The 27,149-nt window shown below is 55.7% G+C and overlaps 1 long non-coding RNA gene across 1 annotated transcript; it reads left to right on the forward strand.

Annotated features, from left to right (window-relative positions):
• The first annotated feature begins 22,285 nt into the window (after window positions 1-22,285).
• LOC140657657 (uncharacterized) lies at window positions 22,286-25,664 on the forward strand. Its single transcript, XR_012044422.1, has 3 exons — window positions 22,286-22,784; window positions 24,456-24,529; window positions 25,234-25,664. It is a non-coding gene; the product is annotated as an uncharacterized lncRNA (long non-coding RNA).
• The last annotated feature ends 1,485 nt before the right edge of the window (window positions 25,665-27,149 follow it).

Here is a 27,149-nt window from a genome sequence, read left to right on the forward strand (position 1 = left end):
CCTTCCTGCCACCCTGCTGCCGGTGATCCCAGAGACGAGTGCGGTTTTAGGCTAAAAGAAAAACATCATTTAGGACTAAGAGGGCTCGGTGCTGAGCGGAAAGGTGCAGTCAAGGCTTTGCAGTGCAGCCGCATAAGGCGGTAATGGCAGCCAGGGAGATGAGGGTTTGGGGGACACTGTGGGGACACCCTGGCTGCACGTGGGGCTGGGGGTGACTCAGCGCGGCGGCACAGGCACCACGCAGGGAGCAACCTGTGCCCTCTCTGCCTCCTTCCAGCCAGCCTCAGGGGCGTGCAGGGGCGCCAGGCTGTCCCAGCCTGGCCACCTCACCGGAGTGCAGTTGCCAGGTGCCAGCACGCCCCTGTCCTGGTCCCACGGCCCTGCGATGGCGGGCAGTGACCGGACCAGGACGGTCCTCTGTGGTTTGACTTCAGCCACATCCTTGGGTGTCACAAGAGGCATCCGACAGCAGGGACTCACGGCAAACCCCAAAGCCAAGCCTGCTGCCACACACTTGTCTTCTCCACGCTTTCTCACCCTGTCCCACCACCCTGATGGTGGCCCCAGGCCAGGGTGAGCCTCGCATCTCGCAGGGGTCCCAGCGCCCTGCCGCTCTCCTGCACCGGCCGGCTGGGAGCCAGTGCAGGGCTGCAGGGAGCCGGCTGGAGAAGCAGTGGGGCTGAACCTACAGCATGGAAACTTGTTTATTTACGGGCACCCTGACAAACGAGAGCCAATCCATCAAGCCCCAGGTACCTCCAGAGCAAATGAAATTTTGCTGCCATCTCCTTACCTCCAACGCGGTGGCCCCCTCCCAAGGCGCGCGTGTGTTAAAGAGGGTCTTTAAGCACTGAAGGGCAGCTGGCAGCTTAGATGAAGATGACAGTGTAGCTGCAACCTTGACAGCTCTCGCCTCACCCAGGAATAAAGAATTGAGGTGCAGATTGATACCTGGGGGAGAGGCTGTCAGAGAGCAGGACGGAGACGGCAGATAAGCGACTCAATCAGTGTCAGACCTGTCCTGCCGTAACACTGCCTGTAAATCACTGCGGTTAAAGAGGCGCCTCCGCTAAAGCGAGGAGCAGAAAGCAGGTAATAGAAAAATGGGTGGCGAAGCAGATGTGTGTACCGGCTGGGTTAAAAGCCTGATAGCGGGGTTGCAGCTGCCACCTGGGCACAAAGGCAAGGCCGGCACCCACTTCAGGAAACTGAAATCTTTAGGGGTTTTTAGCACAAGCTGGGATTGCATTTGGGTGGGCTGCTCTGCGGCCGGCAGGGTGGGGTGGAACCGGGGGGGGTGCCCACCTGCATTTGCCATGCCCACGCAGGTACCCACCACCAGCGGAGGCTGGAGTGTGGGGGACCACGGGGCACTTCACGTGGCACAAGAGTAATCAGCGGCTAAGCGGGCTAATGAAATCGATTTCTTCATTCTCAGCCTGCTCCAAGAGGGGGATCCAGCCGCTCCAGCACGTCCTCGAGAGCTGATTGCAATCGTGCACGCACCCTCGCTGTCTCTCTCACCCCTTCTTCTTTGAAATATTCCTTTGCTTTCAGGTTTAATGGGAAATCTTTTCAAATAATGACTTGCTCTCTGGACAGCTGGGGGCTTGGCAGTGAGGGGGAGCCATGGGGCTGAGCTAATGAGTGGATTCGTAATTAATTAATTGCAGGCAGGTGCAAGTGGAGCCTCCCGTCGCCTCTCTCTCCCCTGTCTCTCTCTGAAGAGCTCCTCTGTCTCCTGGACCCTGGCGCTATCACCAACCATCCAAAGGGACTGAGCAAACCCTGGTGCCGGCTTTGCCGTGGACAGTGACTTTGGCAGGCAGGACGGAGGCTGGTGCTCACATCCCCTCCCCGCAGGGACCACGGGGAGCCCACTCATTGCAGCACGTTGCCTTTACACCTCCGTATCTGCCAGGCTCCCTACGCTCAGACCCACGCCATGACGACTGGCACCCATAAAGGCACCTTCTCTCACCAGGCAGCTCCCGCTGCCCCTCCCTGGGGAAGTTTGACTGCACTCTTTACTGTAGCTGCACTGACGTAGTTCACTCCTCCCAACTTTACACCCCAGATGGGCCAAACCCGCCCAAATGTGAGAGGCGATGGTGAACACCCAAGCCCTGACTCCTGGTGAGCCGAGCGCTGGGGACCCCACTGCAGCCGGTGCCACCCCTGCTGTGCCCATGCCACGTCCTCTCAGCCTTTGGCTGCTACGGCGGGCGCTCAGCACAGCCCTGTGGCTGTAAATACGGAGGGGACCCCGCGTTTTGGTCAGTACGCGTTCATAGCAAAATTTGCATTGAATTCATCAGGTCCGTATTGTCACTCGCACTGATCAGGTAGGATTAAGCTTTCCTATCAATGCTTGTTACACACAGCGACCCATTTAAGGCAACAAACTCACCATGACTAAAGCAGTTTAATAGGAAAATAACTAATCCTTAACGTGTTGAGAGGGAATGACTCCTCTCTAGGCTCCTGTATCATAACTCTGTTGCACCACTAATATCCGAAATGGAAAGCACTGAATTAAACACTCAGCAGCTCTACCCCTGCCTTGGCCTGGGTGCCAAAAATCAAGGGAAGAAATATAGCCCTGCTTCCTTGTGCTGCTGCGGTGGGTGGAGGGCTGCGGGACGAGCCAGCGTGGGCTGGTGGCTCAGGAGTGTTGGCTGCAAAGGACTTCGCCAACATTTCCTCGGTTAAATGCTTACAAGCCCAGAGGAAATAGCTGTCCCAGATGTTGCTGATAATTTCCTATCAGGTCCCTCCTGGCATGGTGCGGGGCTGCTTTGTCACCCTTCGGATCAGCTGCCAATCTCATGCTTAATAACGGAGTTGCCTGACTTCTTTACAAACGCCGTCAAAATTTCTAGCGCTATTTTTGCCCTCCTGGTCTCTTGGGTTTACAGAGAGAGTAACTCTGCCCTGGCCTCAAGCCCAGCCTGCTTGGCAGCCCTGGAAGCACACTCCCAAGCGGAGCGGCCTTCGGCAGAGGGAGGGGGCAGCTCTTCTCTCGCCCCACCACCTTGCCGGTGGGCCGGGCTGGACAACGTGGAGGCAGCCCTGGGCTGTGCTGCCCCTTGGGAAGCCCTTCCCGGAGGGGTCCTGCTCTGCCACACCAGCAAAGGTGGGAAGCTCTTCCAGCAGCCTTCCTTCAGGGACAGCCGTTGCCAAATGAATGTCAACCTCATATTTTAAGAAGACATTCAATGTGCTTACCAGAGCTGGGGAGCCCTTTACACCGCAGCAATAATCCAGCGCTCGGCCATGAAATCCTCAGCACAGTGTCACATCCATCCCTTTCAGCAGAGAAGTTTTATTAACTTAGGGTGTGAAAAGTTTCAGAGAGCAAAAAGTCTCTCTCCCTCCGAGAGAAATAAGGATGATTTAAGCAGTCTGGGTGCATTTGAGATGGAGAGCAAGTCCCCCAACTGACACATCAGAGGGAAAAACTGTAAGCCGAGGCTGCAGTTATTAAAGAAGGAAGCTGGGGCTCCGTAAAGCCAACCTTTTTAAGCACTCCACGAGAGCATTTTAATAAAAAGCACAACAAGCCCACAACAAATCACGGCTTGGAAGCAAAAAAAAAAGTCAATTCCTGTCAAGTTTTGAAGAATCGTCTGAGCTTAAGGAAAAGCGAATTCCTGCTACGCTCCCCTCCCCTGCCCTCCGCTCCTGTGCACGGAGCAAAGCCGCCCCAAACGCCGCCTGCGACATGCCGCAAATCACGCCGGGGAGCGGGGGGGCAGCCGCCAGCCCAGCCGCAGGAAGGCCTGCAGAAGGATTGAAGCTTAAAGAAAATGAAATTTATAGTCGGAGCATTAAAATATTAAAGGGCCTTAAAGAACAGCCATGAATCTGATTTGGGGGGGGGGGGAGGCAAGTCTGTCATCAGGCAGAGACAAACGGCTGCTGGACTTGACAACTCACATAAATCTGGCAGAGGAGAAGAAATAAAGGCCAATCAGACCCAAAAAGAAAAAAAAAAAAAAGAAGGCGATGAAAAGATTTTAGGGCATAAAGAGTGAAAAGGAGAGGGAAGGCTAAAGAAGATAAGGAGTTGAAAGCAGAGAAGCGATTATAAAAATAGCAGCAGAAGTTCAGATGGAGGTACAGGAGAGAAATTATTAAAAATGGCCAGAAGTGCCCCAGTGGCACAGGTATTTTTGACAATCTTGCTTGCGACTGCTTGTTTTTCTTGCTCAGCAAGAAGCCATTGGGTGGGCTTCAACAACTTAGGCTCTGGGTGGATATAAGGAGGAGCAGCCCCTACCACGCCGAGCACCAGTTTTAAACCACCCAGCACGGAGAGGTGGGCGCGGGGAGCCCCATACAACCCCAGCGTCCTCGGGCGTGCCAGAGAGAAACCCCTCCATTTCCAGAGGCAGACCAGCACTCGCCAGGCAACTCCACACATGCTGCTCCCCCTGAGCAGCACGACCCGCTCGGAACTGGGGATCGGCTCCCCAGAGACGTGGCTCTGGGCTGACCCAGAGCTTCCCCGAGAGCCTCGGCTGATTGCACAACGAGGCCAGGCTGCGGATGCTCTCTGGTGCAAGAAGGCAGCGGGATGGACCTGCCCAGCCCCACACCTTTCGCCCCACGTCACCAGGGACCCCTCCCGCGGGGTGTCCCTCGGCGGCAGCCGTGCCCCACTGAGCCCAGAACAGCCGGGCATCGGCCCCGCAGAGCCTCAGGGGCTGCTGCCACACGTGCCGAGGGGAGACTGCAAACCCAGCCGGCAGCCACAGCCAGGACCCGCCGTACGTTGGGAAACAGGGTGCAGCGAGGGCTGGATTTACGAAATGCTGTCTGTAAGCCAGCCCTCCCTCCGAAACGCTAAACAAAAAACAACATTCAGATACATTTCTGAGGAAAACACGAAGCATCTGGTTCCCTTCGCTGGTGTACAGAGCAAGAGAAAAGTTGGCAGTACATTTGATTACCATAAAAGAGAGAGCTATGCAGAAAAAAGCCACATTAGAGTAACATTGCCCAAAACAAAGTTAAACGTCTGCCTTGTTTTGAACGTGCTTGTGGTGGAAATGTGAGCAAAGGTCAGCCCAAATTAATGAGAACTGCAAATGAATTGGCTGGGCTGGGACTGGCACCCTGCCACCACGTCTCGCCCGGCAATTCTTATTTATCTATTTATTTATTTTGCTGTATGAGGACATATACTGCAAACATGCAGAAAACCAGCCCTGGCGCTTCCTATGGGTGATGCGCGCCGCTTCAGCCAGGGTGACCGGGAGCCGCGGGCTCGCACGCACCCGTCCCCGCCGCAGCCCTCTCCTGCTCCCGCGCGGGGCTGCGATGGGAGCCCAGCCTCTGCCCAGGTGGCTCCCCGGGCACTGGGGGCCCTGCCCGAACACCGCCTGCCCTGTGCCGAGGCCGAGCCAAACACCGCGCTGGGGCCACCCGTCCCTCACGGCCCGGAGAGGGCTGAGGGTGGGGACAGGCCGGGGAGCCGCGCCGCCTCGCACCGCGGGCTGCCCTGTCACCGCTGCCCGTCGCTGTCACTGCAAGAAAACCCCAGCGCCTGGAAGGTGCCACTTCCCTGCCAACACGTGGCGGGACAGCTGTGTCGAGGAGGGCGACGGATGCGGCTGCCGCTGGGTTTTACGGAGCAAAAGGGGTTTTCCACGGCTCTTTCTGACACACAGGCAGTGATTAACTGCCGAAGCAGCTGAAAACTCGGTTTTGTTCTGGTTTAGGGGAAAGGAGGAGGAAGGAAAGCCCAGCCCTGGCTCTGGCTTTCCTTCTGGAGAGGAAAAGCCATCTCGGCAATTTTTCTGAACTTCAAATACACAAACACCTCGGTACCGTCCAAGCAGCTCCTTCCAGCTTCAGCAGCAACACGCGCCGAAGGGCTGGGGGAAACAGAAGGAAACACGCTGAAGCGGCCAAAGGCAAAGGCAGCCGTGCTGTCAGCCCTTCCCGCAGGCACCCCCGAGGGCTGTGTGCTCGGGGCTTTGGGGGCAGGGGGTGCACAGCACATTAGCCCATCTCCCTGGGATGGGGAGCCCCCGCCTCGGCCCCGCCAGCTCGGCGGAGGCCAGATGCAGGCACAGGTACCAGCCAGGAGCATCCTCATCTGGGCCCAGTGGCGTTACGGAGCGAGTCGCAGAGTCTCACTGGGACGCTGTTTCAAAAATAGTTTTGTGGGGTGTTTTTTTCTTTTTTCAAAGGAAGAAGTTAGACTTTGAGATGAGAAACAGCGTTAGCCTCAGTTTAAGGAGGAGAGCTGGGTGAGAACAGGCCCCTTTAAGCACACTTCCAAAGGCAGTTTCACGTCTCAGTCGCAGCCCAGCCGTGCTATCGGCGTTGCCCCAGCCGGGGCCACAGGCAGGCGCGGGGTTCTGGCGCACACCAGATTAATTAGCCCTGCTGGCCGCCGTCAAACAGCCGGGTCCGCGCTGCCGATGCAATCTCCAAAGCTCATTAAAACAGAGCACTGCCACACTTGGGAACGAGCCGGTGTAATGCTTTGGGTGTCATGACAAAACCATTAAAACAGCGATCTGCAGTCCCTGGCAGGCCCGGCTGCACAGCGGTGCCAGATCGTGGCACGTGAGGAGGGGGCTGTAACGTGACCTGCAGCCGAGCTGCTCTAAACCGGGATCTATTTCAAGGGCTAAGCAGGATGGTGAGGCTGGGTCGAACAGTGGAGGGTTCGGCAGGTGATTTGGGAGAATGGAAAGGGGTGCCATATCTTGTATTTCTGGATATCCACAGTGTCACAAACAGGACATTGCTCAATGACTTAAAACATGAACATCTCTGCCTGAGGTTATCAGCCTCGGGACAATGACAAGGTTGTGAATGCAGTGATGTTGCTGGAAGAGAAGAGATTCAGCATCCTGACTCGGGAATAAGGGATGATGATTCCCCAAGATACTGGAGATGAAGGAGAAATAGCGCTGACGAAGCGCAGGGCAGAGGAACAGCGCAGCCACAGTGACTCATCGCAGCTGCCCCGGTGACTTGGCAGGCTAGGAAAATATTTGCACAGGTTTTAACAAACCCCGGCCGCGTTCCTCCTGATGCCCGAGGGATGCCCTGACAAATTTGGATGGCAGTGGCAGGCCGCCAGGCTCCTCCAACCAGGCGAGCAGGACACAGAGGTCTCCTCTGGGTATACGGGGATTTTCACATCTTAAAAACCTCTGGTCAGGCAACCCAAGCTGCACCATAACGCTGTCTCTGGCAAAAACAAACACTTCTTTTTCAAACGAGGAGGCTAATTATAAAACATCGTCTCTCGATGCCCCCATCCAGCCTAGGCAGGATACACTTTGGCTCGGTCTGCAAACGTGGACCGCGCTGCCAGCCCTGCGCCCGCACCAGGCTCGGCATCCTGCGCCTCCTCCGAGCACAGGTACCTACGGGATCTGATCCCCCGCAGGACAAGAGCTGGGCGCCCGGCTCCTCCTGGCTGCCCCCTGCCCCGCAGTCCCCACATGGAGGGGGCCCTACACGCGTTCAGCGGCTTTGGAGGCGCAGCCCCGGACAACCCCTGCATCCACGTGAGGAAGTCGCAACCTGCTCGCCAGCATCCTTGCATGGAGGAGGCAGCTCCTGGCGCTTGGTGCATCATTTGCTGTGAACAGGCGGTGGGGCTGGAGCTGCCTAATGTGGGTCAGAAATGTTAGCCAGGGTCTTAAAAGTAAACTTTTGTTTGCACTTCCAGAGGAAAAAAAATACACCCAGGAACCATATCTTTAAAAAAAAGAAGGAAAGCGGGGAGATAAATACAATTCATTAACAAAATTAATTAAATAGAAGCAAGGCTGGAGTTGTGTTTTGGTGGCACCGAGTGGCAAAGCCTTTGCCGGGGATGTGCCGCAAGGGCCGGAGCCCTGCACGGGCTCTCCCTCCACAGCCGGCAGGGACGGGTGCGATTAGCTGTGGCAGCACCAGCTGCGGGCTGAACAAAAAACACCCGTGCAAAAAAAGGGAAAGGAAGAGCCGGAGACCTGGCCCCTTCCCAGGTGCCCTGTGCCAAGTGGCGAGGGCCCACCTGCCGCGCTACGAAAGCCCAGGCACTGCCGGCTGCCATCAGGGGCGCGGCACTGCGGGCACCCCGCGACGGACTGCACGTGTGGCAAACGGCTCGGGCAGGAGCCCCCGGCCAGCTCCCCGCCCCGAGGGGACATGCAGCAGCAGCGGGAACACCATGGTCCCCCTGTGCGGGTTTTTGACGTGCCCCTGGCACCGCTGCACACCTGGCTCAGCGCAGGGTGAACTCATTGGGACGCAGATGTGGGGTGCGGGAGCAGAGCAGAGCAGAGCAGGCTGCCTGCCCAGAGGCATCCCACGTGCCGTGCCGTGCCGTGCCGTGCCGTGCCGTGCCGTGCCGTGCCGTGCCGTGGCAGGCAGGCAGAGCGAGTGTGACAAATTGCCGCACAGGTGCACGGGCTGCTGTTAGCTGTGCCAGACTCGCACACGCGTGTCTAACCCACAGCCCGGCCTGTCCCTTCCCCGTGCCACCGCTGCAGCCCCTGCAGCCCTGCAGCCCTACCTTTAACTCACATTCACGGCAGCGGATCCCCGTGCCGGGCTGCAGCCCTGCTCGCTGTGAGGCCGTCCCTTCCCCTACCAGTAAGTGCCCAGTTTTCCTGACTGGTTCTTGCAAGGGCCCCACGCTCCAGCCTCAGAGGGCACTGGCGAGGCAGGATGCCATCTTTATACTGCTCCTTTGTTGCTCTGCTTTACAGTGGAGATTAATTTAGAAAAAAGAAAAGCATTATTTAAAAAAACCCTCACCCCTCTCTCTCCTCCTCCGCCCTCCCCAAGCAGTGATGGGGGATAATGAACTGCTGGGACTGTCATCCAAAGAGCGCTTAATGACAGTATTCGCTGTGTGTGTGTGTAGCATTGGCTGTTCTCAGAGCTCTCATTATGAATAGTTTTCAAGCTGTTTTGACTATTATCTGCTACAAAGAGGAACTCACTGTTAGCTGCCTATTTCCATTGCTGAAGCTGGCCAACATAATCCGCACGGAGCTGTGACACCATGGCCGATGGCTAACACTCCCGCGCTCTCACCTCCACCTTTATGGCAGCGGAGAAGGGCCAGGCTCTCCTGCGCTGGCCCTTGCCTCCGGCTCGCCACCAGGCTCCTTTTTCGGGCTCCTGCTCCAGTTTTGCAGGTGATGCTTCTCCAAACTGGCGGGCTGCAGTGTCCCAAGTGCGTCCCCCCACGGCGCTGGACCCACAGCTTCTCACGGCACTGCCGAGCCTGCACCTCCGACCGTCCACTTTTGGGGGCTGGGCGTCCTCTCTGCAGGCTTGGCAAGGGGAAGGGGACCCAGCCTGAGCTTCATCTGTGCTGCAGAGACACCGTGAAGATGCACTAAAACAATCTGTTCTCCCATCTTTTCCCGGACCCTTTGCCGTGAGACACAATATTTTGGAGGGGCAGCTGAAATCTTGCTGGTGTTAATTTAGTTTTGGTCTGCTCGCTGTTAACTTTGGGCTTGCTGTGCTTTTTGTGGCTCCTTTTCCTTAAAGAAAGCTTATTTTCTCTTAAAACAGGGCGAGAAGCAGCTTGGCACCACAGACACTTTAAAGATGTTTGAACATTTGCAAGAGGAAGCAAACACATTTTTTAAACATTATGAAAAGCACCTTGAACAACAACTTCTCGCCAAGAGCCCTCCGCAGGCTCCGTCCTTTGCTGAAGGAGCCCATCACTCAGCCCGGGGGTGTCTGAGGCTCGGCGCGTCCCTCCACGCTTTTGCGCTGCATCTCAAAATCCTGCTCCCAGCACACCGTCCCGCAGGGCCAGGGCAGCGACTCGGGGCACCGACTGGGAGATGAGCTCCGCCGAATCACAGTGCTATTAAAAACTACAAGGGGCAACCCAAGGCAGCTCCTCTCTGCAGCCATACTCACCTGCCAGCCCTCAGGAGTAAAAATAAAAATAGAAATAAAGAGGAAAATAAGTTCACAACGTAGCATTGTCAAGTGAGCAGTGGTTCCTGAGCCGCTCCTGGGTCTCACTGAGGTTGTTAGGTATCGTTTTACCATACCCTTCTTACACAAAATTGGGATATGGTTTATCTTTTTCTTTCCCCAGATGAGGTTTTCCTATTAAAACCTTGATTTTCTGGTCAACATAAAACTTGAGAGGTGGTTTTATTTTTAAGGAATTGCGAGAAAAATTAGGGATGGCTATGCACAAAAAATGTACATGTCTGCTAATGTCCACAGAGTTCATCTGGTTTTTTTTTAAAAAGCCATTTTCTGGCTAAAAGCCTTTCCTTTCTAACATTTTGACTCTCCCCACACGCCTGTCAGTCTTCGCCTGTCTTCTTTGTGTCCCTGCTGACACAGTGCCATGTTCCTTGCGTTTCCCCACCAATTTTTCTTGGTAGAGCCACATCCCCGTCAGCCGGCCGGCCGCAGGCACACAAATCACAGCCGCCGGGCACAGGAGGACCGACGGCCAGCAGAGACCATTAGATCATCTCGCCTGACCTCTCCCTGACGCAGGGCCGAGTCTGGCATCCAATTACTCCTGTACTGAGCCCGATAGCTCCTGCTTGGCTACAGTGGATGGCGCAGAAATGCATCCTGTCTGGGTCTAAATATATCAAAGGCGAGGGAATGCGCCGCTCTCCTGGGTAGTTTAATCTTTATTAACACTCACTTTCTAAAAGGTCTGTTTGATTCCCAATTTGAATTTGTCTGGCTTCAGCTTCCAGGCGCGGGCTCATGCGATGCCTTTCTCCTCTAGATTAAACAGCCCTTTAATACCTGCCTTTCTCTCCCCGTGACGGTACTTCACACAGCACAATTAAGTCACCTCTTGATCTTCTTTTTAATAAGCTAAACAGGCTGAGCTCCTCCAGTTTCGCGCCGTAAGACATTTCCCCCAGCACCTCCCAAGGATCAAGTCTCTAATTCCGCCTGATCCCGTGCGGGGGGACACGTGGCGAAGCAGCCCTGTGCAGTCGATGAAATTAAGCAGCTCGCTGGGAGACGGCAGCCTTTCCCCGCCTGGCTCCCCCAGCCAGCCCGTATTTTTGGGGAGGCTGCTTAGGGGTGTCCGGTGAGGTTTCACACCTCTCCGGGCACCTCCACGCCCCACACCCTGCAGTCGCTGAGCGATGGGGAGGCAGTACCGCAGCTGTCCCTGCCTGCGCATACGAGGTGCCAGATGAGCGATGACATTTAAGGCTATTTCCTAGTGGGGGGGACTTGGGTGTGCCCAGAGCCACCCGTGCTTTACAGCCAGGGTGGGAGAGGAACCACGATGCCACACCAAGCTGACCCCGTCAACTTTAGCCATCCCTAAAATTCACAACTCCCTGTGTTTTAAGTTTTAAGTGGCGTCAGTCCCATCACTGCCCCCACCTCTGGGAGGGGGGGGGTCAGGACACACGGGTCCCAGATGGCAGGCGGCAGTGCCTCCTACCCAGGGCACCCGCCGCATTTACTGACCGAAACAAGAAACTGGACAAAGCCTTTCCTCATTCGACATTTACCTGGTGGAAAAATAAATCTCAGCGTTGGCCAAAAAACGGAAGTCAACACACACGCGATGCTGCACACACATTATTGGCAAAAGTCATCACTTTTGATCCAGTTTTTAATGCGTTTCCTTCTGAACTGGAGCCCGCGTTCCCTAGCCAAAGCATGCAGGGATGGGCATATTTTGGGCGATGTGGTTTTACAGCCAGCCAGCCCACAAGCTGGATTTTAGACACAGGCTTCAGCAATACCATTTCACACACCATTATATCGGTTTAGCCGGGAGAGTATGCAGAGCTCCTCACATTCTCCAGCAGGTATTTGTCCTGCCTGCGAATCAATTACAGCAGAGACACGGCGTGCATTAGGATTGCTGCTTGGCGCACATTTCAGCAGTGATATATGTTGCTCTGCTCCGCAACAAATACTTAGATAAACCTCCAGGAGGTCGTGTCTGTCAGCAAGGTTTTTATTAGGTGAGCCGTGCCCATTCTCACAACGGTAAGGGCTACCTGGCAGAAAATTGTAAGCCGTTTCCCTCGGAGGGTGCGAGCCCTAAATGAGTTTCCCGGTTGCACTTTGGGAACACACTCGGATATTAAAGGGACCAGAGAGTACCATTACTGCCAGGTGATAAAAACAACCACTATTTGGGAAGACTGATGGCCTTTGTAAAAGCTCCCAACAGAAGCTTCATTCTGCACAGTGGATAATAACAGCCATCTTGGGCTGAAATCCCAAAGCAGCTGCATTTTCCAAGGCTACAAAAGTGACTTCAGGATTCCTGGCGCCACGTTGCTCAAGCATCACTTTTTGGCAGTCACAAAGCCCAAGATCAGTTAATATTCTTCAACGACCACAGCTTAAAGATGTCGTCTGCTCTCTCCCTGCTTGCAGCTCTGCTTTCTGGATTGCCTCCCTGGCTCAGCAAGGGCGAGGTGTCAGCGAGAGCAGAGGCTACTTCGGGCAGGAAAGCCAGCAAGCAAAGCTCCTTTTGTCTTCCCCCTCGCAACGGGGAGAGGAAGGTTTAAGCCTCACTCTCTGCCCCTAAAATAACTGCCAGCTTGCATTATGACATCATGAAGACTTAATTGCATCACACTGCAGACATGACCTTGCACGACAGCTCGTTGTGCTCCGGGAGCAGGCTGCACTTTCCAGCACCATCTCCAGCCCATTTTCACCACGTCTGGCAACCGCAGTCCCCTGGCTGGCAATCACGTCCCCCTGACAGCACCGGGACTGGCCCCGTGGCAAGGCATGGGCTGGGACATCCCCATTTACCTGCTGCTTTCTTGGCCGCAGCCACATCGAGCGGGTACCTGTCCCAGCTGAGAAATGGCCACCCTGCTCGGAAGTCACTGGGATCTTTCCAGGGTTTTGCCAGTCCCTGGGCCCCAGGGCTCCACAGCAAGCACAGACCTGCCACCAGCTCACCTGGGAGCCGGTCCGATCCCCACTCATCTACTGACCAGCTTGAAAAATGGTTATTTTCTGTGCCAGTTTCCTGCACCCCTCCCCATTCCCATGTCACGCACCCACTGGTGACCTCGTGAGAGCCCAGAGGGAAGGTGGGGCAGCGTGGGGATGTGGTGAGGCCATGATGTGCCATCACCCCACCACGGGGCTGTCCACTGTGGTGGACCCAGCAGCCCCGAGCAGGGTCTGAGCCCCGGGGCTGCCTCCCACCGGTCTCCCTGCAGAGGCTGAAATGGTGGCATATTCACCGGAGGGCAAATAAAAAAGCAACAGCGCATTTGAGATCTGCTTTTTGCTTTAACACTGCCACTGTTTGTGGCCCCCCCTCGCCAGCGCGGGCTGGCCATTTGCGAGGGCAGGGGTGCCGGCCAGCCCTGGCGTGCCCGGTGCTGGGGCTGAGGGCTGTGCACGGCAGCCGCAGGCCGGCTCCTGCACCAGGGCTACCCACGCGGGGGACTGGCTTCAGCTCGCTTTCACGGCAAGGTGCCCTGCTGCCAGTGCCGCTCGCATGCAGCCCTGACACCTATTCATCCAGCTCAAGTGCTTTTTTCTGCGCAGGTTTTCTTGGCTGTTTTCTCTAGATGAAGATTTTCTGAAGACCACTGGTTCCCTTTGTAACCTTTCAAGAGTTCTCTCTGTATGAAGTTCTCTTCACATCATCTCCAACAGATGCAGGTAATAAAGTCACAGCAGATTTACGACTTTGAGAATCTCATTATATCTATCTATCCATCAGGAAAAGGAGCTGTTTTTAAAAGAGGCAGGAGGTAGATTTTGCCATTATTTATTGTTTAAAAAGGGGAGAAGAAGAAAACCTCTTCAATCCTTCCCAGCCCCAATTGTGTAAAAACGTCCCCTGAACTCACCAAGCACAGCGCTGGCTCATGCCAACGTCAGGACACGGCACCGTGGCTCTTCGGAGAGGCGAGAGCACCCAGCTCCACATCTGCACACCTCAGCCGGCACCAACTTCAGGCCCAGCCATGGTGTTGCTGTGGATGACAATCAGACCAGGAGGGCTGTGCTGTTAGAGACCTGTTCGAGACAATTTAGGATGCCTCCTGAAGGACTATGGCAGCTCGCTGCTGCTGCCTGCCCGTGAAGGTGAACGTCCTCAGCAAGCAGCGGGGTGGGACAGGGAGATCTCCACGTGGTGCCCATCCCCTTGAGGGTCCCCAAAGCCATGCTGTCATGCCCAGAAAGCACAGGTTTTGGCTGTGGAGCCCAAGCAGGACCTCCACCCTACCTCCATCCATCCCAGCATAGACCCCACACCACAGCTCACCCACCCTGGCAGTGGTTTGCCACGAAGGCCAAAGGCTGCAAGCGAAGGATTAGGCAGCAGAAAAAGAGCTGGGGGGACTGACAGCCTCCAGAAGCAGCCACATGTCAGGAAAGAGGTGACAATCCCCCGCCCCACCCCAAGGAGCACCAGTGCCACCGCCCTGGTGAGCCTTCGCGCCGAGCAGCCGCTCCTGGGCTCTCCGTGGGAGCGGCGCAGCCAGCTCCTCGCTCGTTCCCATGCTCTCCACTGCTGCTTTCCCAGCAGCCGAGCCAGCTCTCCTCCAGGGAGCTCCCATCTGCCCGTGCCTGCGGGGATGGGGGGTTTTGCGCCAGGAAGGGCTGACGCTGGCGGCACTCGGAGGGAGAAGCTTCTGGGTGGTGTCAGAGAGGGTTAAACAAGCACATGAGCGGGATCCAGCCCGGCGAATCATGGTAACGGGTCATGTGTTTGCCATGTCCGTCGACCACATCAGTCAGGGATTCGTAACTGCTGAAGTCCCCGCTTGGGAAATACATTTTCCAGGCATGGTTCCAGCCAAAAGGCGGCTTTGCAGGCCTATTGTCAGCATGATTTTGCAGCTTGTTTGCAAATGGTCGGAGACCTGTCTAGCATCTCTCCCAGCACAGCTCATTCCCAAGCCGCCCAGCAGCCCCTGCTCTGCCCAGCCTTGGAGCAGGAGAAGCCCTTGGGCTCATCCTGCAGGAGAAGGGCCCAGAGCTGTGCTGAGTTACATTGTCCGGGGCAGGTCAGAGACTGGGACTGGGAGGGGGGACCAGGACATGATAGACACCTGGCATGAAATCATGGCTTCTGCAAAGTCAACAGGACTTTGGTCACCAGCTTGCAGCCACAATTTCAGCTCCAAAATGCTGGTGGCTGGGGCCTTCAGTCACTCCCTGCTCTGTTTTGTGGATACGGAGCCTCTTTCTCTGCAAATGTAACAAATCGGTTTTGATCTTTCCCGTCAGCCTCTTTTGCAAACACACATCCCGCACGACATCTCTGCTTGTACATCAAAACACTTGGCGAAACAAAGCAGAAACCTGTTCTCCCTGTCAACTAAAAAATTAATTAGGGAAGAACCCTGATTCTGAACAAATAAACAAACTCCCCACCGCCCTCCAGCTCTTTAAGCAAAAATCTCCATGCAAGGATTAACCGCCGGTGAGCAGTCACCGCCATTTCATTTGAAAGGTGACTGGCCTGTAGCTAAAATGTCAGTTTACTTTGCAAAACACTTTCTGTTTTTTACAAAAGAACAGGGAAAAAACCCACCCTCAGCCATGACTGCTACAAATCATCACTGCTGAATGAAGCAAAACGCCACAGCCCATCTGAAAATGCTTGTTCATGATGGTAAGTATTTTGTCTCACGCTGATCTAGTTTGTGAGCCGTGGTGAGGCACGGCCTGTGTTCAAAGACTTTAGTAAGTCGGTGTAAGCGTAGCATAAATTAAGGCCTTGACCGGATGGGGCCCCCCCGCCCCCCGCCCCCCTGGCCTCGGTTTGCTGGACCCTGTACTGAGCTGGGGGTTCAGCCCTGCTTTTACACCGCCCGGACCCTGCAGCCCAGCGCAGCTGCCTGGCATTCGGGCCGTGTGCGTGTACAGCAGCTGAGGGGCTGGCCCTTCGCAGGGGCTTTTAGCCCTGCAAACCTCTGGTTAACAGCAGTGGCTCAGGGGAGCGGCACTGCCACGGCGGTGCCGGAGGAGGAGGAATGGGCTTTGGAGGGCGCCCAGCTGAACGGCAGCCAAATGGCAGAGGTGTTGGTGTGCTGCAAGAGAGAGCGGTTTGTCCAAACTCAAGTGCATCGCAGTCCCGGTGCTGCCACGCCAACCATGCCAGCAAAGGGCCTGATGGCAGGGTGTGGGGCTCCACAATGTCCCCGTGGTCTCGGTGGGATGGGGCAGCAGTGACACCGATGGAGCATCTCGCCAGCTCCGAGCTGGAAGAAGACGAGGAACTCCGGCTCCACTGCAGGCTGGCGGTGACCACCACCCGCACACCAGCTCCTGCCTCCTCCCATAGCGCAGCATAAAGTACAGCTGATTGAGGAGTTTTGGTGCAATCTACAGACAGATTTCAGTGCAAGAGTCAGCAAAAATCTCTTCTGCTTGAAAAAAAATAGTCGGGAGCAGAGACAAAGTCTGATTTAGAAGGGGGGGAACCAATCCACAGAGAAAAGAGACAACAGTTTTGGCCAACACACCATGGTCTCCATTAAATAAAACAACCTGTCATTTGCATTCACTTGGCAAGTGACTAGACCTGAACTTGGCTGCACACTTGATGATCCACCATTACTTTCCAGGGAGGAGGTTGAAATATTCTTATTCCTATTCATCAGGCCAAAGTAATTCTCTTAATGCCACCAAACCAGCCATGGACAAGATCCCGCACACAATGTCATTGGCAGTGTTGCTAAATGCAATCCCTCTGCAAGCAGCCGGGGGAATCAATACTCGATTTGTCCTTCCAAGTTTTCCTCCCACGCCACCTTATTTGTGGCACCAGTCTGCGCCAGCTCCACCTACCTCAGCCGTGCGCGGGGCAAGGAGGGTTCAGGTGCCCTGGTGCGGTGCTCTGCCTCTGCCACCCTCCTCCCTTTGGGAGCCGGCACCCAGCCCGCGGGCAGCACCTGTGTACAGCCCCGGCACGGTGCTGCGGAGCAGGCAGGCTTTGCTGCAGGACCGATTAGGAGCTCAGCAAGAGGGATGAGGTGCTCTCCCCTGGCTCCATGGAGTATGCAGGGCTGATTTTATAACACGTAGCAAAAAAAGAATCATGGCTTTTTCCAGTAATCAGAAATACAGCGAAGCCTTCATTAAATTATTAGCCAGAAATTCCGCTTCTGTTAGGGGGGGCTGCCACGCCACAGCAAACGTGTCAGGCCATCGGCTAGCACAGGGCCCAGGGACAACCCGGCCCTCGCACATTAGCTGGAGTAAATCTTTATTGCTTCCTGAGCCCTTGCTTTGGACCACATTAAACATCAATATCGCAGCGCTCAACGTCGCCTGATATTATATCAAATCATTAGTAGAGGGTTAATCATTACAAAAGGAGGAAGCCTCAGCTGACAATTCACTCATTTCCTATGTGAAAGCACTATTATTACCACAGCAGCAAAAGGCTCGGGCTCAGCTGCACTGTTCACTACCCAAATGCGTCACTGCAACCAGTAGGTTCCTTAAAGCAGCAGGGCGGAGGGAGAAGGTGACCCCGTCTGTCCGCAGCAGAAGAAAGGACATGCCCAGAGGCCGGGCAGGCTCCGTACAAACCTCCATCCCTCCCAGCCAGCGCGGGAGCCGGCTCGGTGGTGGGACTGAGCCGCCGAAACCAAGAGCCGCACGTATCACCTTCCCCCGGATTAGCCCTGAAACAGGGTCCCGGTCGCAGCCACCGCCGTCCCATGGCACAGTGAGCCAGGCGCCCTGCAGACGCGGGGAGGTCTGTGCGGAGGGGCCGGGGGGTCCCTTTAGTGTTCTGGCCTGTCATAAAAAAAAATATTACCAGCTTCAAATCCTTGTGTTTCTTTTCTGCTGTCATAATAACTTTGAAATGTATTATTGCTGAGAGACTCGCCTCTCTCTGCCAACAACTCCCCAGAGAGAAGCACTAGCAGAAGAAAAGAACTTTTTACAGCTTCTTTATAAAAGAAGTCAGCAATCCACTGGACCTAATCAACTTTTCCTAGAGATGACGGGAACAGAGCCTCAGCTGCCGTAAACCAGTGTAACCTCATTGGTATGCCATTGAGGTGGGTTTTTTTACACCAGCGGACAATTTGGCCTGCTAATTCAGGAGAAATGCACAGGACATGGCTCCAGATGTGCTCTGTAGCTTTGCCGTTCTCTTCCACTGAGGCAAAAATTTGTGTTGCTTCCTCCTCTGCCGGCTGTGCTAGGAAAGGGTGGAGGACCGATATTGCAGCCTAGGAAGAACTAATAGAAAAAGAGAAGCATTTAAGTAAAACCACTCACTAACACTATAGATCTCCTCACTGGGTCGGCCTGCCAATGTATCAGCACAGCTGGGTGGTGTGCATAAAGAGAACCCACAGCTGATTTAGGATAACAGCCTAAATCAGGTGGCTTTTAGGCTGCTCTTTTCACTCAGCTGCAGAACACCAGTGCCAGAAATTTCAGCGAGAGCCACATTAGTGGCTGGTCTTTCCGCCGCCAGGAGCTGTGCCGTCTGCAGGAGAAGACTTCCATTTCAGAAAGCACCTCACGGCCTCCGAGCTAATTTTCCCTGCTCCTAGAGATAAAGGCAGCCACAGATGTGGTTACAACTTTGATTATTTTTTTTTAAATCATTTGAGAAAGCATCTTGCCAGAGAACAGTTGGAAATGATAGTCCTAAGCAGAGGCAGCTCAGCTGGCAGTCTTCAAAATAAGGCCATTGTATTAAGCGTTTAAACTGGAAAAGTTAATGGTTTGGCAACGAGGCAGTAGATCAAAAACTGATGCTGTCCTGGGGTTTTGCAAGTAGGCAAGGGCCAAGGGCATGAGGTGGGGCTGAGCTGGCCCAGCACGCTGCTCAGCTCTGCAGGATGAGGGCTGACCTGGGCAGGGTGTCCCCGCCGCGGGCAGCTCTGACCTCGGCCAGCAGCACCCCGTGTCACTTTGCCTTGCTGCGCCCCGGTTCCCTTCACCCATCACCAGGGACACCAGCACCTCTCTCACCCAGCAGTATGTTCAGACGCAGAGTGGGAGAGCATCCTGGTCGGTGAGTCAGGGATCTCGAACCAAGCTGCCAGAACGGGATCCCGATGCTGCTGTTTCTGGGGTGCGAGCTGGCTGCAGCAGTGGCGGGCGGCTGCAGGCACCTGAGGAACCAAGCGGTGTGGGGCAGTGGTTTGGGGCAGACCACGGGGAACTACTTCTTCCCTGCCTTCAATTCCTAGCGGAGAAATAGAAAGGCAAGTGCAATCAACTTGGCATGTATCTATTTACTATGAGCACATACAGAAGACTCACAACAGATCTCCTCCCCCACCTTTGGCAGCCAGCCTACATGTTGGCAAGCAAAAGACGTTATCTTAAGGATACACTACAATACCCTGAGTCATGCTGGAAGTCTGAATCCACCAGGAAGCCTGCTGAAGTAAAGGACCTAGCGCAGGGACGCTGCCTTCTTACGTATTGCTCGTGGCCATGTTCCCCGGGGCGAATCCTCCACACCGCCAGCACTGAGGGGGCTGACAGACAGCAACACTTCACCTGCCTCTTCCATGGGGTGGGAGATACGAGAGCCCAGTCCTGGCCCCAGGACGGAGATGACAAGAGCACCACTCCACCAAAGCTCTGCCCAAGCCAACTGGGCTTTAATTGGCATCTGCAGCTAAACCTCACCTTGCCATGCAGGGCCCGTGGGGGCAAGCGAGGTTGCTGCGGTGGCTGCCTCAGGGCCGGGCTGCGGGGAGACAGCGTGAGCCAGGGTACGTGACAGAGGAGCAAAGGCAGCGGAGCTAAACTGATTTACATCAGCTGAGGAACTACCGCATGGTTGGGCAACAGAGCATAGCAATTCAAGGGAGGAATAGCAAATTCAAAGCCCAGCATTAACACAACGCTCAGCTGAGCAACTCAAGGACTCCAAGGAGAAGAAATTCAAACCATGCAGCAGCTTTAAATCAGGAGGATTTGGCAGCCGAGAGCTTTAGGTTCGTGCCCTCATCAGGCAAATTTGGACTTGGCCAACAGAAACCTGAACATTTCTTGGGGGCAAGAGAGGACTCCTTCTCCCAAACTGTAAAGTTTTCTGTAAAAGCAGGTATTGGTTCCCACTGTTTCAGTGACGGTCACTTTTCAGAGTAGCCAGAGCTCAGCAGAAACAAAGCTGTACAGCCTCTGCAGATGGTGCCGTATACCTCAGTAGTCCTCGGCAAACAGCAGAGCCCAGACCACAAAACACGCTTTCATCAAATTGTGCAGCAGCAAGTCTTCAGCCATCCCTGGACAGAAAACTACTGTGGGGAAAATGCTGCACCACTGAAATCCATTTGAGGGAAAAGGGGGGCTCGAGGGACGCCCTGCTGTCTGCAATGGGACAGCGGTCCCGGCTGTACATCAGGACCATGTTTTGGGGTGAGGCGGACACAAAGTGTACCACGTCACGGTCATCTACAAACTACCAGATGGATTTAGCAGGTTTGCAGCAGCTGTTAGTTATTGCAAGGAGAGGGACAGATCTTGAGGCCAAAGGATCAGATAAAATCATTTAATATGAACTCCTGCAAGACACAGGCCACAGAATCACAAGTCCATAATTTCTGTCTGACCCCAGGCGTGTCTTTTAGAAAGATCTTCAATCTGGATTTAAAGATATTGAAGGACGGAAACTCTACCATCCCCGAGTACATTAGTAGATAACCTTAAGCATTAACCAGGGAGAGGCCCCTTTTTTTGCCTGTCTTCATCTTTCAGGCATTGTATGTTGTTATGCCTTTGTCCTCCAAATTAAACAGCCCTCTGCTCCCAGAAGTCCCATTCCTAAGTAAGTACTTAGACATGATGATCCAGTCACCTCTGAACCTTCCCTTTGTTATGCTAAATTAGTTTAAACTTCCTTCACGGCTCCCTCCAAGGGGAAGTTTTCCAGCCTCTGCACCTTCTTCTTTCCCCGGGCAGCCCCTCGCAGCCCCTCTGCCCACGCTGCCCTGCCAGAGGAGCCGGCTGATCCAGCAAGAAGTCAAGGCTGATTAAGCAAATCACCCTGGTAGGTGAGGAAACAGGCTCCTGGTCACACCACGGGTGTCCAGAGGCCTCCCCACAACCTCCTCGCCCCGGCCTGGACATACCGACACCCAGCCCTCGTCCCTCCATGAGCGTCCTGCCAGCGGCCGGGCTTCCCTGCCCTCCGGCCCTGCTGCCCCACGCCTCGGCCCCATCGCCCTGGCTTTCGAGCACCGAGGGCACCAGGCGGTGCTGTGCGCAACCGAGCCTGCAAAGCAAGTAATTAACAGCGATAATTAACGTCTGCGATTACTCGTATGCGGTCCCATCAAAACTCTGGGGTGCTTTTGTTTACTTGCTGTGTGACAACTGCTTGATGGATTTATATGAAGTAAATTAATAAATAGGTGGTACCCGTGGCAAGAAATAATTGGGAGGACTTAATGCCACTGATTAAATTACCCGTTCAAAAACCAAGAGTTCTAGCAAAGCTTTTCTCTCTTCTCCGCCATCCACACATCAGGAGCCCGATGCCTGCGGGGCCACCCCTCCGTGCGCCTTCACATCTCTCCTGAAACCTCCTCCCCGCCACAGCGCTTCAAAGACACGTGGCAGCGGCCCACAGCGAGGATGACTTCTCCACGCTAACCTTCACCCCCGCGGCACTTCCCTCCGCCGCCCCAAGCCCCCCTTCTGCCCGCTGCTTGGCGGCTGCCGCCCAAGCCCCGCGCTCCCGTTTGGGCCCCGCAGAGCAGGCACCAGCCAGGGCGGCTGGAGACCAGCCCGCAGCCCCGCCCTCGCGGGCGCCCGCCTGCCCCGGCGGGGTCCGGACACGGGGTCGGCCTGGCCGCCGCCGGCCCCCAGCCTCCCGCGGGCTCCGGGGCCGGCAGCCGGCGTGGCACAGGCGCCCGGCCGGGGCGGCAGCAGGCGATGCCGGGGCGAGTGCCGGCCTGGCAGCACCCGCGCCCGCTCCATCCTCCCCTCCGGCGCCGCACGCCGGGCGGGGGGGGGGGGCAGGCGTCGCCCACAGCCCCCTCTCCCCCACGGCTCGGCTCGGCTCGGCTCGGCTCGGCCCGGCCCCGGGCCGTAGCACGGCCGGGCCAGCGGGGCGGTGCGAGCCGCGGGGGAAGGCCGGGCCGGGCCAGCGGCGGGCGGCGGGCGGCCGCGGGGCCCGCGGGCCGGTGCGCGAGCCCCGAGCTCCACCTAGCGGGGCCCGGCCCGGGCCTGCGGCCCGCAGAGCCGCGCCGAGCGGGCGGGCGGCGGCCGCCCCCCGCGCAAGGGCCCCCCGGCCGCAGTGGGACGTTTCCGCGGCCGGGACCTGCCAGCCCTCTCCCGGGTCCCCCCGACACCGCTGTAAACCAGGAGCCACCGCCCCGCCGCCCACGGGGCCCGTGTCGGCGAAGATGAGGCCGGAACGCGGCAGAGGGTTTGGGGGTTTAATCTTTCAGACGATCCCGTAAATGTAGGCATGAGAGCCCACGCTGTCACCAAGGGAGCTGCGGGAAACTCCGTCGGGGAGGTCTGTTGGAGCTGCCACTGGACCGTCCCGGCACGCCCGGCCAGAGAAGGGCTAGCCTGTAAAAGACCATCCACGAACGTCTCGCTGCCCGCTGGGCACGTACGCACGATGCACGGTGCCCCCCACGGGGCCTCGCAGGGCAGAGCTGACACCAGGGCTGGTATGATAAAGTATGAGGAGACCAACCCAGGTGGCTCCGGTGCCTTGGGCAGAGCAGGCAAATCCCAGGGTCGGAGTTTGGCCAAGGAATCCAGCGGGGTGAAGAATGCGTCCATCCTAAACCTGGTGCTTTAGAGACATAAAGCCAGCATTGATGCCAGCTGCAGCCTTTGTAAGTCACCCTCTGACTCTCTTCTCCCCGGCTCCTATCTTTCTTTCAAAGATTCCTCACTAAAACACAGATGGAAACCTTCACAGGTTGCTTTCATGAGTTCATAGGTTACTTATAATCTGCTGGCTGTGTGAGTATAGTTCCCTAAACTTCTTTAGATTTTATTTTCTCTGTAAATGTGGAGAAGGGACACAGACAGATTCAAGGCCCGGGTGACATTTTCAGACACTGTTCTGCCCTGGAAATTGCAAGGTTTGAGCTTTGCACCCCATTCCCCATGGAGAATTTACGTCCCTCCCTCCAGAGAGGGAACATTAGAGTGTTACTTCTGGCATTACTCCTTGCCCAAGGGCCACAGTGGGGACCGGAGTGCACGCTTTGCATTTACCCCAAAGGGGCGAGAGGAGCTGCTGCTCAAACCTTGTGCCCAGGTGGTGCTCCAAGCCCACGGTCCAGGTGGCCAACGAGGGAGGTGGGTTGGCTCTCCTTCTGGTTGTGTCTCCTTCCCCCACCATCTATCTACCAGAGCTTCAAGAAAACAAGGTTCTAACCCAGAACATCACAAGATTTGCCTTAAAAAGTTAAAGCAAGCAACAAAAATTGGGTTTACTTACCCTCTTTGTTTGAGTCTATGGGGCAAGAGCTTTGGTTTTTCTCTGCAGCCATGAGATCAGCCACTTTTCTTCTTTCTGAGAGAGAGCCGAGTTTCTTGCTGAGACTTGAGGGAAAGTCTAACTGCTGGAAGGGCTGGCAGCAGAGGGGCCCTGCTTCCTGCAGGATGGAGAAGAGATGCAACCAGCCTCTGTGTTTCTCCAGTTTTGTGTTGACATTTTTATTCTGCGTTGCTCCTTATCAGCTCAGGGCCAGCCTGGCCCACAGGCAGCTGATGACATTTCCAGTCATCGGCATTTTTCCAGTTGAGCTGAGATTAAGCCAGAGTCCTCTCATAAGGACTTGTACATTAAGACGACTGAAAGAGCGCTAACAGCCTCATCAGCGACCCAGACTTTCCCGCGGTCTCGCAGTGCTCCTGCCACTGCATGCGGTGTGTTTCAGAGCCGGTGCCACATGCCATACCTGCAGCTGGAAAGGGCCTATGGAGGGCTGATGGCCAAGCTAGCAGGGTGCTGCGCCGTCACACAGACCTCAGGCGCTGCGGAAGACCTTGGCTGCCTGCTTCCACCTTGTGAATCAACTGAAGCCAGACATCACCCACCTCATCCATGCACCTTTGTGCCAGGAAAGACAGCAGCAAGTGTAAATCAGGGTCTGCAAGAGCTTCGCCAACGGTGCTCCTGCCTGCGCCCTGGCTGTCTGCCTGCCGCAGCAGCGTTGGCTCTCACCTTGTTTTATGGAGGCTGTGTCATGGATCCCTCCACCCACACACCTCTCCTGACCTGAGGCTCAATCCCGTGCCAGCTAAGTCACTGCAGTGTCTTGCCTGGCTTTTAAGTGGGCCTGACCCCAGTTACCCTTGTCTGTGTGGTGTGGGGCATGGATGTAAATGTACATCAACCCTCCCTGTGAAGAGCATTGGGCACCTGATTCCCAAACTGCCTTTGAAGCTCCAGGGCAGGAGTCCCATGCAGAGGATGCCAAATGGTCTTAGTCAGTTTTTCTGCATCTGGAAACATCACCACTTTAAAGTCTTTTATCTCTGACTTTCCACAGATGTATCAGAAGCTTGACACAAACGCACCCAGCTCGCAGCCCTGTGAGACACCAAGGCTTGGGCATCCAAAAGGGTACGGAGAAACGCATTTCTCCACGTAATGGAACTGGATTTTGCCTGGTCTGAGCATGGTAGTGTGGAGGAAAGAGCAAGAAGGTGAAGAAATGACAGTCTGTCTTATGGATGTGCACACACGCCCCCACGTGCCTGGGCCAGTTCACGCCGAGGAGCCCCCATGAATGTCCCCACATCGGCATGCAGGCAGGGTAGGCTGTGGCTTGCCCAGATACGTGCCCACAGATTCACTGCTAACAAAATAGGTGCTGGCATTTAGGAAGGCAGAAAAAATGGCCTATGTGTCTTGGCAGGTGTCCGTAATAACAAATAATTGTCGTCATAATAATAATAACAACAATTACAATAATAATAAGAAACAGTAATAAAGGACCTTGCGTGCTGCCAGCTGGACTGAAGCGCCCATGCAGAGCAGCCCATCAGCTCTCCCTGCTCCAACGGCAGAGGTGCCGCAACATCAAACGGTTCCTTATCTGGAGAGAGCCAACGAGCGTGGGCTGCTCCCCCTGGTCTCCTCACCCCCAACAAAATCTTCCGCCAGCAGCGAACAAATCACTCACGTCGTAGGCACTCACCAGAAATCAAAGCCCCAGCAAGTTATTATTGCCCTGACGCTCTTCCCAAGAGGAGGCTAATGCTGAGCTCTTTATCCCTTCTGTGTTCCCACTTTCCCTGACACGCTTTGATTTTTTGCATTTGCAGGTAATTCTGCTCCGTTTGATCACGGCTCACTCGCCTGTCTAATGATTTCACATCGTCCATCTGTCCTGCAGGGCAGCCGCCTCCACGGCAGCTCGCTCTGCCCGTCCCACCTGCGCACTCAGCCCAGCATTTTCTCAGCAACTCAGCTTCGGAAACACATTTTCCTCTGTATCCAGCACAAGGGCTGGGCCGTGAGGCTGTGAACGCCAGCCTTGCACGGCACTGCTCATGGCCAGACCACGGAGGTGACAGCAGCCTCAGGCCTTTCTGAGATGGGAGGAAGCTGGGGCAAGAGGAGGGCAGCTGCCATCCCCTGGCCAAGCACAGGGCTGCTCTGCTTGCCACTGGGCATCAAAGCTGCCCCACAGGGACCAGGAGACATCGCCAGCCTCAGCTGCAGGAGGAAGCGCAGGCAGCCCTGCAGCCATACCCCTACGGGATGGAGGGCAGGGGGGCGTGGGGGTCGAGCAGCTGCTCTAGCAATGAAATGTTAGAATTAAAATTAGGATTTGCCATGTGTTGTACTCCATGTGTTCATAACGCTGAAGAGGCAGTGTTGGTCCCGCACCCTGCCGGCCCCTGCACTGAGCCCTGGGGACAGCTGTGTCCCTGGGGCATCCAGCGCCCGGCAGGCCAGCAGAGAGCCCGGGGGACAGAGCGGTGCCGCAAGCCTTTGACTTTCCAGCTACCCGCAAAGCAACCTGGCAGACGAGGTGCCTAAAACCTCGTTTTGGATTCAAAAAGAACAGCGTTTCCATTTCTCCAGGAAATCCCCATGTCCCTCACCCCAGCAGCCCCATGAGCAAATGCTCGGGGCTGCCACGGGCATGGCTGCACCAAGCTGCTGCCTCAGCCAGCGATGCGACCCCCACTCCCCGTCCCACCTTGAAGCTCCCCTCTCCCCACTCCTCAAGGAAGCGGCTGTTGTCACTGCCCATCACTGAGGGGTGCATGGGGCTGGGGAGTGACCTCCACCCGTATTTCCCAATGTGAGGTTCCGCTGGATGGGCTGCGAGGGCGTTGGAGCTGTCTGAGCCCCTCACCAGCCTGGGAGCACGAGAGCCAGCACTGCCTGCTGCCCCAAGCCCCAGGGCGTGGCAGAAAGCCGTGCATGCTGATGGCAAGCACAGCAATGGTGCTACCGCGTGCTGCCGGGATGAGGGTTCGGAGCTGTTATGTTTGCTGTATACAGTGAGACCAAAATATGAGCTTTCAAAATGACTTGAGATTAGCTGGGGGGAAACAACAGAGAGAGGATGAGCGACACATCCCTGCTTGATTTAACTGCTTGCACACCACACACACGCTGCCCTTCTGCAGAGCTGAGGCAATCTAAAGGGCCTGATGGGCTCCAGAAAACTGCACCCCTGGCTGAGGGCATGTGGGTCCTCTAGGTAAGTGTCCACGGCTGTGCTGAGCTCGGCGAGGGCCAGGCAGGTCTCCCAGACCTAAATCTCACCTTCTGGCTGTGGTGCAGGATCTCAGCTGGACTAGGGTACCCTGGGGCAAGGTCCAAGGTGAGTCTTGGGTCCTCAGCAACAATCAGGTGTGCTGGAGGGAACCACAGATAGCCGTTCCCAAAGCCACTGGAGGACAGAGGAAGAGCAGGAGCTGCTTTTTTTGGCAGGGATCACCAACATTGCATGCACAGCGCTGGATGCGTAGAGGAGCCGTCTCCACCACGCTGTGCACAGCCACACCAGCACGCCTGCCTGCCAACCCGAGCAGGTCTGCGGAGCAAATTCCAGCTGTTTATATGCTTAAGATATGCAGATGCGTGAGGGCACAGACCTCAGATACCAAAATACCTGATTGCACTTGCAAATGAAGCAGCTCAGTATTTAAATGCATGTAATTTGCAGGTGCCATTCATTTTCCCCACAGTTTGGTGTCTGGTTTTAACTGCAAAAGAGTTG

The sequence above is a fragment of the Ciconia boyciana genome, chromosome 10 (assembly GCF_034638445.1).
Source record: "Ciconia boyciana chromosome 10, ASM3463844v1, whole genome shotgun sequence".
Taxonomy (NCBI): Eukaryota; Metazoa; Chordata; class Aves; order Ciconiiformes; family Ciconiidae; genus Ciconia; species Ciconia boyciana.